Source organism: Sceloporus undulatus, chromosome 6 (assembly GCF_019175285.1).
Source record: "Sceloporus undulatus isolate JIND9_A2432 ecotype Alabama chromosome 6, SceUnd_v1.1, whole genome shotgun sequence".
NCBI lineage: Eukaryota > Metazoa > Chordata > Lepidosauria > Squamata > Phrynosomatidae > Sceloporus > Sceloporus undulatus.
Window position 1 is genome coordinate 166,614,907 of NC_056527.1, and position 10,535 is coordinate 166,625,441.

Genomic DNA, 10,535 nt, shown 5'->3' on the forward strand with positions numbered 1-10,535 from the left:
TACAAAATTCATACAGTTTTGCGCAGCATTTTTGCAGGCGAAATAATGTTTCCTATGAACATTTCATGTGCCCAGAAAATGCTGTGATTGGGGGTCTTATTCTGAGCAAAATTTGCACATGGTTGATTTACCCAAATATTATTGCTGTTGCCTATGTAGAAAATGTTGTTTTGTCTACAAATCAACCACATAGGAATTTTGCGCAGAATGAGCCCCAAATTGTGAAACAGTCTCAAAAACCGTTTGAGGACTTTCTTGCAGGAAGAAAATTGCTGAAGTTACTTCTTGCTTCTTTCAGGAAGAAAATTATTGAAGAATTAAACCCCACGAGGAAGGCATGCATCACTCTTCATGTTGTCGGATTGCAACTCCCATCCATCCTTGCTGGCATAATACATAAACAAGTATATAGCGAATGAGACATTTTGCATGGATGTTCGGCTTGTTTTTCTTGGTTCATTTACCACTTTTCCTTGGATTGGTTTCCCAGTTTGTTCCCTGGCAGATGACTTTTTCTGCACACCTCACAGAATCAAGTGAGAAAAATAAAGACTTCCAGATCCCATCTTCTGATATTGAACTTTTAAATAGAATAAACTCACTTCACTGCATAAATCTACTCTGCTGCAGGTGGTTATTTGGATAGCTGCACTATTTTCTCTTTCTTATAAAGCAGATGGACTTGACAAGTCAGACCCCTGATAAATTTGGCATCTTCTAAGTTTCCCTTTCCCTTTCTTCAGCTTTCCTTCCAGCCCAAGGAAGCAAAAGCTTTATTATAAAACAGAAGATAAGTATATCAGTGCGCCTTGGATGCTAGCAGAGCAGAACACAGGCAATGAGAAGATAAGGGTATTTGGTCAAACACACACATTCACAAAACCATGGAACCTAAACCAAATAGCATCAGATAAAACCAGAAGTGACTTTCTATTAAAATGTTATAAATAAGAAACCTGCTTTTTTCCCCAGATACTTTTAGTTGTATTCTTTACTTCTTTAGAGGTATAACATGTCTGTTCCTGAGAGATTGTTTTCCCATTTGCTCTTGAAAGAGGCACAGTTCCACCTGTGCCTAATGCTTTGCAACAATGCTCATGAAAGTGAATGGTGAAACAAGGTGTTGTTCATGTTTCCAACAAACTATTGTCCTTGGACACCACTCTAACCGTGATATTGATAATTTGGGGATGGGCCAGATTTCCAAGTAGCTTTGATTGTTTGGAAATGTTTGTAAATTTACAGCGCTTTATAAATAAAGGTTAATAATAATAATCATCATCATAATAATCCTTTCTCTATTCACACATACAATATATGTGGTGCCTGCATGGGCCAGGATACTCCAAGTGTAGCTTGGATTATCTTGATCCTGGAGCTTCTCATTTTTACCACTTGTATTGGATTTTAAAAACTCACTAGAAGTTGTCCAGACAGTTGACAAAAGAGCCAGGGATTGGGCCCAATATTACCTAGATTCGTCACCATGCAAATGATGGGGGCCCATGCATACAGGGCCACAGTTTCAACCCACTATGTCGTCGTCGTCGTCGTCATCATCATCATCATCATCATCATCATCATCATCATCATCATCATCATTCTCATCATCATTCTTATCATCATCTACTGCAGTTTGCAGACCATGAGGCAACCAACCCGGTATTTGCATATCCATATTTCCCGCCCCCCCCGGAAATTATTTATACAAAAATCACACATGGATTCTTTGTGCAACAATAATATCATTGTACACACACCCCACATTCTTTTTTGCACAACAAAATCACTGTTTCCAGATTTCCATGTGGGTCTTTTTGGTGCAAATTTCCCTTTTCTGTCCCAGAGAAAACAATCCTATACCAAATGGTATATATGTGGATATATCATGCGAGTTAGCTGTTGTTACCGTTAGTTGTTTTTAGTGCCAAAGACTTATTTTGGTGCAATTTTGTGTGTGCAAGATTCTTGGTTCCGTTGTGCAGCAATTTTGTACCCTGCCCCCATGTGGTTGTCTGGGGACAGTGTTTTCTCATACGTCATAATAATAATGATATTGGGGGGGGGGGGAGAAATAAAGTATTGCTGTACAGAACAATTCCCTGAAACCCTTAGGGCTGTGCAAATGACAAGTGAAAACTGCACGGAAATATTTTTTCCTCTCCACAGCAAGGAGAAAAGCATGGACATTTGTCACTCTCGCTTGCAAAGATGCAATAGTCAAATATTTAAATTCCCAGCCAAATTTCCCTTTCTCATCGAGAAGAAGAAACATTGAAAATAGTCTTTATATACTTAGGCCGGGTCCACCTCTTAACTATGATGAGCCCTGGCAGGTCTTTGACCCGACTGGCTTTTGATGCTGGCTGGGTTGTAACTAAGGGGGAAAGGAAAATCTAAGCACTTGGAGACTCTGGTTAGATCAGCTTAGAATGCAGATGATGATATAAGTTGAAGAGCATCTGTCAAGTCTCCAGAGGCAGTTGTCTGTGTCATAAAATGACATTGCAGTAATATGGTGGTATCTTTTTTATCCCGCGACTTCAGAGAAGCTTAACTGGAGCTGTTTATATCCGTCTTGGGACAACCACCAGTGAGAAATATCACACTGTTTGGCTAGCTGATGTCTTGAACGCTCCTCTTTACTCTACAATGTGTTCTTATGGGGTTTTCTCCTCTTCTTCCTATTCCCGACTTCAGACCCCCCTCCGCCTTTCCCATATTTTGCATTAATCAGTGATTTTAATGCTTGGACATTTTTCCCTGAAGTGGGCGAGGTGAAATAGGAGAGCTATTCATAAGACGCATTCACAATTTAATTAAAGAGATGTGAAAGGCAAAGTCTATGTTGGTTGTGTCCACGTAATCCCACCCTCACCCCTATATTTTACAGGCTGAGTTCTTGGCCAAATTCACATTCGTAAAAATGTTTAAGACTTGGCTGTAAAACATCGGATATAAGAAGGAAATTTGCAGGCAAGGGAGAGAGTTTCAGGAGATGGGCCTTTTGAAACCCTTAGGGCTGTGCAAATGACAAGTGAAAACTGCACGGAAATATTTTTTCCTCTCCACAGCAAGGAGAAAAGCATGGACATTTGTCACTCTCGCTTGCAAAGATGCAATAGTCAAATATTTAAATTCCCAGCCAAATTTCCCTTTCTCATCGAGAAGAAGAAACATGAAAAGTCTTTATATACTTAGGCCGGGTCCACCTCTTAACTATGATGAGCCCTGGCAGGTCTTTGACCCGACTGGCTTTTGATGCTGGCTGGGTTGTAACTAAGGGGGAAAGGAAAATCAAGCACTTGGAGACTCTGGTTAATCAGCTTAGAATGCAGATGATGATATAAGTTGAAGAGCATCTGTCAAGTCTCCAGAGGCAGTTGTCTGTGTCATAAAATGACATTGCAGTAATATGGTGGTATCTTTTTTTATCCCGCGACTTCAGAGAAGCTTAACTGGAGCTGTTATATCGTCTTGGGACAACCACCGGTGAGAAATATCACACTGGTTTACAGCAGCTCTTAAGAGTACTATCAGAGTGACTCCTCTAGCTGCTCTTTGATGCTGATTGCAGTTTTAGGTTTATCTCAGCATTCGCTCCTTATGCCATCAGCATCAACAGGGGCTGCTAGATCACCTGGAATGTACCTCTTAGAAATAGTGTGACATCACTGTTTGGCTAGCGATGTCTTGAACTTCCTCTTACTCTACATGTGTTTTATGAGGTTTCTCCTCTTCTTCCCATTCCCGACTTCAGACCTCCGCCTTTCAATATTTGCACTATCGGTGATTTTGACGCTTGACATTTTCACTGAAGTGGGCGAGGTGAAATAGGAGAGCATCATAAGACGCATCGCAATTTAATTAAAGAGATGTGAAGGCAAAGTCTATGTTGGTTATGTCCACATAATCCCGCTCTCACCCCTATATTTTACAGGCTCAGTTCTTGGCCAAATTCACATTCGTAAAAATGTTTAAGACTTGCTGTAAAACATCGGATATAAGGAGGAAATTTGCAGGCAAGGAGAGAGTTCAGGAGATGGGCCTTTTGCCTTGGGAAGATGTTTACTATCACTCGGCTTTGGGCATAGGATTTTGACATGTCCGGGGAGCTAAGACATTGGCGCCATTCACTGTACTAGAGCATCAGAAAAAAGAGTGTGCATCGCACCCTTAAATCAGGTGGCTTCAAGCTGTGTCATATAATCGCCGCTCAATTAAACTGCCCAAGTCAGTGGTGTCCTACCAGGTCAGACATAAATAAGGCTGGCAATCGTCCTAGCCACTGAAAAGCCATATTTATTCTTTTCCACAATTCAAGCTATCAAAGGGAGCCTTCCCCGCCCCAAAAACACATATGAGAAGGAGGTGAAATAGGGAGCTCAGCTCCAATGCCACTGTGTTCTTTGGCTTAATTTATGAAACAAACAATAGTTACTACCAAAGCAGGGGCGGCAGCAAACCCCGCCTTGTTGTTTTCTTATTGTACATTTTTTCTCGTTGTGCATTTTTTAGTAGTGCCTTGTCTTCATTTGTTTATACTTTCTAATTAGAGTGGTTTGGAAACTAGCCAGTGACTCATTTGAGGATGGTCACTTACTAGAAAAAGGGTCTAAATGTCCTAAAATCATCAGATCCTTCTGATTTAAAAGCTAAACAGGTCAGCCCTGGCTAATCTTGGATGGGAGACCCCCAAAGGATACCAGTTGCTGTAGACTATGGGGTTATCACACGGGGCTTTTAGAACAGGACCAGAGCGAACGAAAGGGGGCGGGAAGAGAACGGAACAGGGGAAAACGCATATTACCACATGGGAGAATGCCGTTGATGCAGCTGGAAGTCCCCAATCCATCCCCATCCATCCCAAAGCAGCCAATTTAAAGAATGTTCAAAATCAGCTGCTGTGGGATGGATGGGAAGGATTGGGGACTTCCAGGGGCATTGGCACATCCTTCCATGCGAATATATGTGTCCTTTCCCCATTCCGTTCCCTTCCTGCCCCCTTCATTCCACTCCGTTCCTGTTCCCCAAACCCCATGCTATAAACTCCCATATTTCAGAGGAAGGACTGGCAAAACCACTTCTGAGATTCCATGTACCCTTAGTGTGACTTAAATAACCACATCTGGACTTATGCTACCTAAGCCATATTTCTCCCCAGTTTACCATAACCCCCCAACGCTTCTCACATGACTTTCTGGGCTTCCCACCAAACACCAGGCTTGAAGAAGCATCGTGGCTACATCCTCTGAAAAGAGCATCCATACATGCATGGGAAATATATGTGTATGGATGTTCCTACTGGAATACCAGGCAATGGGTCCCTGAAGCGTTTGGTTCTGATGTTTCTGGGATGCCAAATCTGCTCTGGTTTCAGTCTGAATTTGAAAGGCATGTACTGAAGTATTGAGATGGAGTTCAGCAGGATGGATTACACCTTTACCATTCAGATTAAATCCAGAATGGATAGATTGCCTTTCTCATACCAAAGCTATCAGCTATCCAGAGAGATCACCAGTGTAAGGCAGCTTTTAAAACCCTTTTCAAACTAAACACATTTGGTGGCCGGATTAATTGGAGACCAAATTATGTTCTTCTTGGAGATCTAGTTTTATGGGATGGTAAATATCTCAGTTGGTAAGATTAGTCCTGCCTCATTCCTTTCTTCACAAATGGCTGGAGTTGAATTTCATGCTGGGAGAAGTGAATCCCAAATGTAGCCTGCAACTCTAAGCACATTTAGTAGAAGATCTGTCGAAGAGTGTCTGACTTATTTCTTAGTACAGCTGGCGAATCTGTCATTTTTACTTCCTCCGCCCTTTGGTTTCTAAGTATATTCAAGTTGTGCCCAACCATTTATGAGGAAAACACAATCTTTGGAAATTCATTACAACCCCCCCCCCAAAAAACCCTAAAACTGAAAATACACTCAACTGCACTGAACAGATTTAAAAGATACAGCTACACTCAGCATAAAGAGAAATATAGGGAGCACTATACTGCAGAATTAGCAGTTTGACACTGCTTAACGGCCAAGGCTCAGTGCTGTGGATTTCTGGGAATGTCATTTTGTGAGATACTTAACCTTCTGTCAGAGAGCGAACAAACTAAAAATCCCAATATTTTATTGATGGCACCATGACAACATAAGCAGGGTCAAGCTGCATTATGTGTAGTATGGCAACAGCCTTGATGCATCTTCCAGCTACAAAGCACAGGCCTGGGGATGTGACACCATGCACCCTTTCTCTGCCCTCCCGGACTTGTGTTTGCATGACACTGCAATGGGCGCCCTTGGATATCGGCAAGTGGAGTCTCCCAGCTGTCCGCATCAACGTGTATGGGAAATCTCAACAAATGTTCGGAGTGTTTTATGTGACCTAATCCCAAGCTACACTGCCATCCATATTATGCGACGGGAAATGGCCTGGGCTGGAGGATCAAATATCCTGCGGAGGGATTAGATGCACACAAAAAAAGAGAGGCTGTGGTGACAATACGGGGCTTCCGCTTAGACTTTAGCCAAACACCACCATTTCTAAAGGAGAGGAGGTGGGGGAATCTCCTCTCTTTTTTGGTTTTGTTTCCAAAGTATCATCCCCGTCTTCTCAGTGGAATCCAGTTTTGGAAACTGTGCACCACAGTGACCTCTTTCTGGTGGGACCCAATGTGGGGACAACTTCAAGAACTGATCAAAACCAAAGGAATGGCCTGATCGAGTGGAGAGTTCAAGTGCTATCAAAGAAACTAATTCAGTTCGTCGTCTTTCCTTCAGTGCGCCTTTCATCCTTCCCTTGGTGCTGCATAGGAAGTTTCCCAGAATAAACTGGGGGGGGGGACTGTGTGTGTGGTGTGTGTGAGTAGAGACCTGGCTCTCCAAAGCATTTCATCCGACAAAGTCAAGGCAGACCCACTACTTCTAAGAAGGGAGAACTATCCTTCTCTTCCCCTTTCTTTTCTACAGGCGTCGTGATAGGACAGATATGTCTGACTTGCTTAAGACACCAATTAAGAGATGCCAGCCAAGAGCATTTTTTCCCAAGTGCAAGCAAGAATAAGTTACAGCATCCCACATTATTCATTAACTAGGAAAAAAAGGGAGAGAGGGAAGGGAGGAAAGCGTACCCTTCAACATTGTGCGGCTTCTTGTTGACTTCAGTTTCCTGCTTCTTCATTTCTTCAGCTCCCAACCTTTAAGTCAGTGGAATGCAGTGAGTGGCCATAAAATCTTTTCCCCCTCTTCCAAGGGAGCCAAGGCTTCTGGCAAATTGGCTCTGCACAGAAGGTCTTGGTTTTATTTCGTAGGCATTTGATTTCCTCAAAGAGAAGTGAAGGGAAGGAATGAAGACTAAAGTAACTAAGAAACAGAGGGATCTTGCTACTTTATTTGACTGGTGCATGGATATGGCTTTATGCAGATATATCTTTGCATGTAGCATGTAAAGAATCATAAGTTCCTAGTCCCCATTAGCCTAAGGGAAATGTGAGTGGCTTCCTACAGCTTCTGTACCAATGAGAATACAGTGGAGCCTTGGTGTCTGTTGGGGTTTGGTTCCAGGACCCACCGTGGATCCCAAAATCCATGGATGCTCAAATCCCATTAAATACAATGTTGTGTTGAATGGTGTCCTTGATATAAAATGGCAAAATCAAAGTTTCCTTTTGGAATGTATATTATGTTTTTGAAGTTATATTATGTTTTCAAGCCCTGGATGGTTGAATCTGTGCATGCAGAATCCGTGGTATGGAGAACGATTGTACATTCAATCGATGCACATCAGGCGCTCTTAATGAAAACCAAGACAGCCATTGCATCAGCTCTGACTTAGTTGATAATACGGGGCAGAAGACCCAGTGGCCTGAATAAACTAGCTTCCTGTATCTCTTGAATAATTTTGTGCCAGGGTATATTTTTTGTCTGCTTCTGAAATATCTACCTTCCTGTCTCTGTCATTATTACTCATGTCTAGAATGGTGGAACAACCCAAACTCAAGCACTAAAAACCTAGGAAATCATCGTTCTCCTTTGTTCTAAAGTCCATATTATTAACTCGTACATAGAGACTAGGATATGCAGCAATGGATTCAAGCCCCAGGAGAAGAGATTCCACCTATCCTTGGAATATCTTCCTGATAGTAAAAGCTTTTTGAGAATGGAAAGTGCTGCCTTGGAGTGGGGCAGAGCCTCCTTCTTTGAGGTTTCAAAATAGAGGCTGGATGACCATCGGTCTGGAGTGCTTTGGTTGTTTATTCCTATATGGGCAGAAGGGAGTTGGACTGGATAGCCTTGGGCTCTCTTACAACTCATGTTTCTATGACTCCATGGTTTGTCATAGTGGAGTAGGAAATGCTTACCCATCCCTCCTTCCATGAGGCAGATAAATTTCAGCTTCCATCTTCAGAAGCTTACATTTAAAGAAAAAAAACAAACAGGAGACTGAAGTACCATTTGTTCACTTGGCCTTCAGTCATGACATTTGGGGGATTTTGAGGAATATTTAGAAGAAAGAAAATGTACTGGATAGAATAAAATCATTGAAAATCCAGCCATAACTAGATGATCTAAAAAATCCTGAACGTCTTTCCTTGCTGGTTTTTGTAAAATAAAATATAGGACAACAAAGGCAAAGGGACAGAAGGCAATAGAGTCAATCCATATGCAGATAAAGTAATACTGTAGTCCACATATGGGAACAGTGATGGTTTTATTAAGATCTAAAAGAAATGAATATGTGAAAAGGGTAAGAGTGGAATTAAATACAGAAATGCAGGAAGAGGGAGCCATGCTGGCTTGTGGCTTTTGCTTCTTAGCAAATCACATGCAATTTTAAATGCATAAATAATAAATAATTAAATGAATAAAGAAACCTCCCCCCACTTCAACCCCCCCCCCCAAAAAAAAACCCGGCTTCTTTTCTCATCTTCCCATGGAAAAGAAACTTCATGGCACAGTGGACAGAATGAAGAAATGGTATATTAAGTTGACTTTAGCAAACGACTCGGGGATCGTTCGAAGCTCCTGAGCTATGTCAAATTTTCTTGAAAGATATCGAGATTATTTGATGTTTACTTTTTTTAAGTACGGTATTTGTAAGTTTCTTTTTTTAAAAAATGCGAGGAACATTTTATTACATTTTAAAATGTATTCCTGATCCAAGGTGCTGTCTATATAAATCTCAACAAACCTACAAAATCACTACTAATATAGATCAGCAAATCCTCCTAGGCCTGGTGCTGGCAAGTGTTAAGAAAAGAGGCAGAAGTGAAATCCTGGTAATAAAACTTCTGAGCCTTGACAGTGTAAGGCAATGCCATTTCATGCCGTGATGCCTGGACTTTCATATCACACTGTTCTTTATTCTATCGTCGCTTCTTCTTCCCCTTAACCTCAGCGCTTAATGCACTGCGCACTGAGAGCATGGGGAAGGGAAAGATGCTTTGGCAAGGAGATGTCACAAAGCTGGGTGTGCATGGGTTGGTTGTGACATGACCCTCAAAGGTACAAGATCAGGAAGGGCAAAGGATGCTTAAGAAAAAAGAGTCGACAAAATTGGACTTTGCAGATGTAAGGGCTGATTGTTACATTGACCCTCAAAGATGCAAACCTTCACTCACATAGCTATATTGTAGAGGGATACATCATGCGTAGTATGTGCACACCACCTGTGTGTGTGGTGCGTGCATGTGTGTGTGTTGGAGTCTATCACACATACATTTTAGAGAAGATGTCCAAAATGAGGCAGATGTTGACATTCGCATACAAATGCTGTTAATCCTAGAGGAGCTTTGTCGTAAATACCAAAACTATTTCTCCCCACTTTTCAGATAAACATCATTGACAGACGGATTCTGATGGCTGTCAGCCTTCGCTGTTATAGCACCGTGGTTTTTTTTTTTCAGAGGGTAAGAAAAACGTGTCTGGGTTTCTCAGTTTTATTTCATCTATTTATTCAAAACACCCAAATCAACCGTCCCCACAAGGACTCCGGGAAGAGTACAAGACAGGGAGATTCGAAATAACACGTATAATAGTATTTTAAAAACAAGCGTACAAAAGCTGAAACTGAGAGGCAACCAAGTATAAAATTATACAACACGGGAAAGCGATGCAGTCAGTTTACACAACGGGGGGGATAAAGATATAGCTTATTTAGTGTCCAAAGATCATAATCGCAGCCCTGGTTGAACTGATAGGGCTGAGAATTCAGTCTTGGAGAGTGAACAACAAAAGACAAATACTTTGGGCATACCAATTAATTAATCAATCAATTAATTATAGTGTTATACTCTACTCCTCAATGAAAAAAGGTTCCTGTATGCTAAGAAATCATTCATTTGATAGTTGCCTGCCCCCAGGATTACAGTCTGAAAGAGAGGATACACAGAAAAAGGGATGGCAAGGGAGGGATGAGATTAAGGGAAGAAGAAGTGCCTGCTCCTCTCTCCAGAACTGGGCGTAAACTATATCTCATCCTAAAATCCATCATTTATACCTTATTGGCCAACCAAAATGCATAATATACTTGTTGCAA

At 41.6% G+C, this 10,535-nt stretch overlaps 1 long non-coding RNA gene across 1 annotated transcript in view; it reads left to right on the forward strand.

Annotated features, from left to right (window-relative positions):
- Positions 1 to 602, forward strand: part of LOC121935555 — a 71,824-nt gene extending 71,222 nt beyond the window's left edge. The window contains exon 3 of the long non-coding RNA XR_006104817.1: positions 299 to 602. This is a non-coding gene — a long non-coding RNA (uncharacterized LOC121935555). The remainder of the gene's footprint in view (positions 1 to 298) is intronic.
- The last annotated feature ends 9,933 nt before the right edge of the window (positions 603 to 10,535 follow it).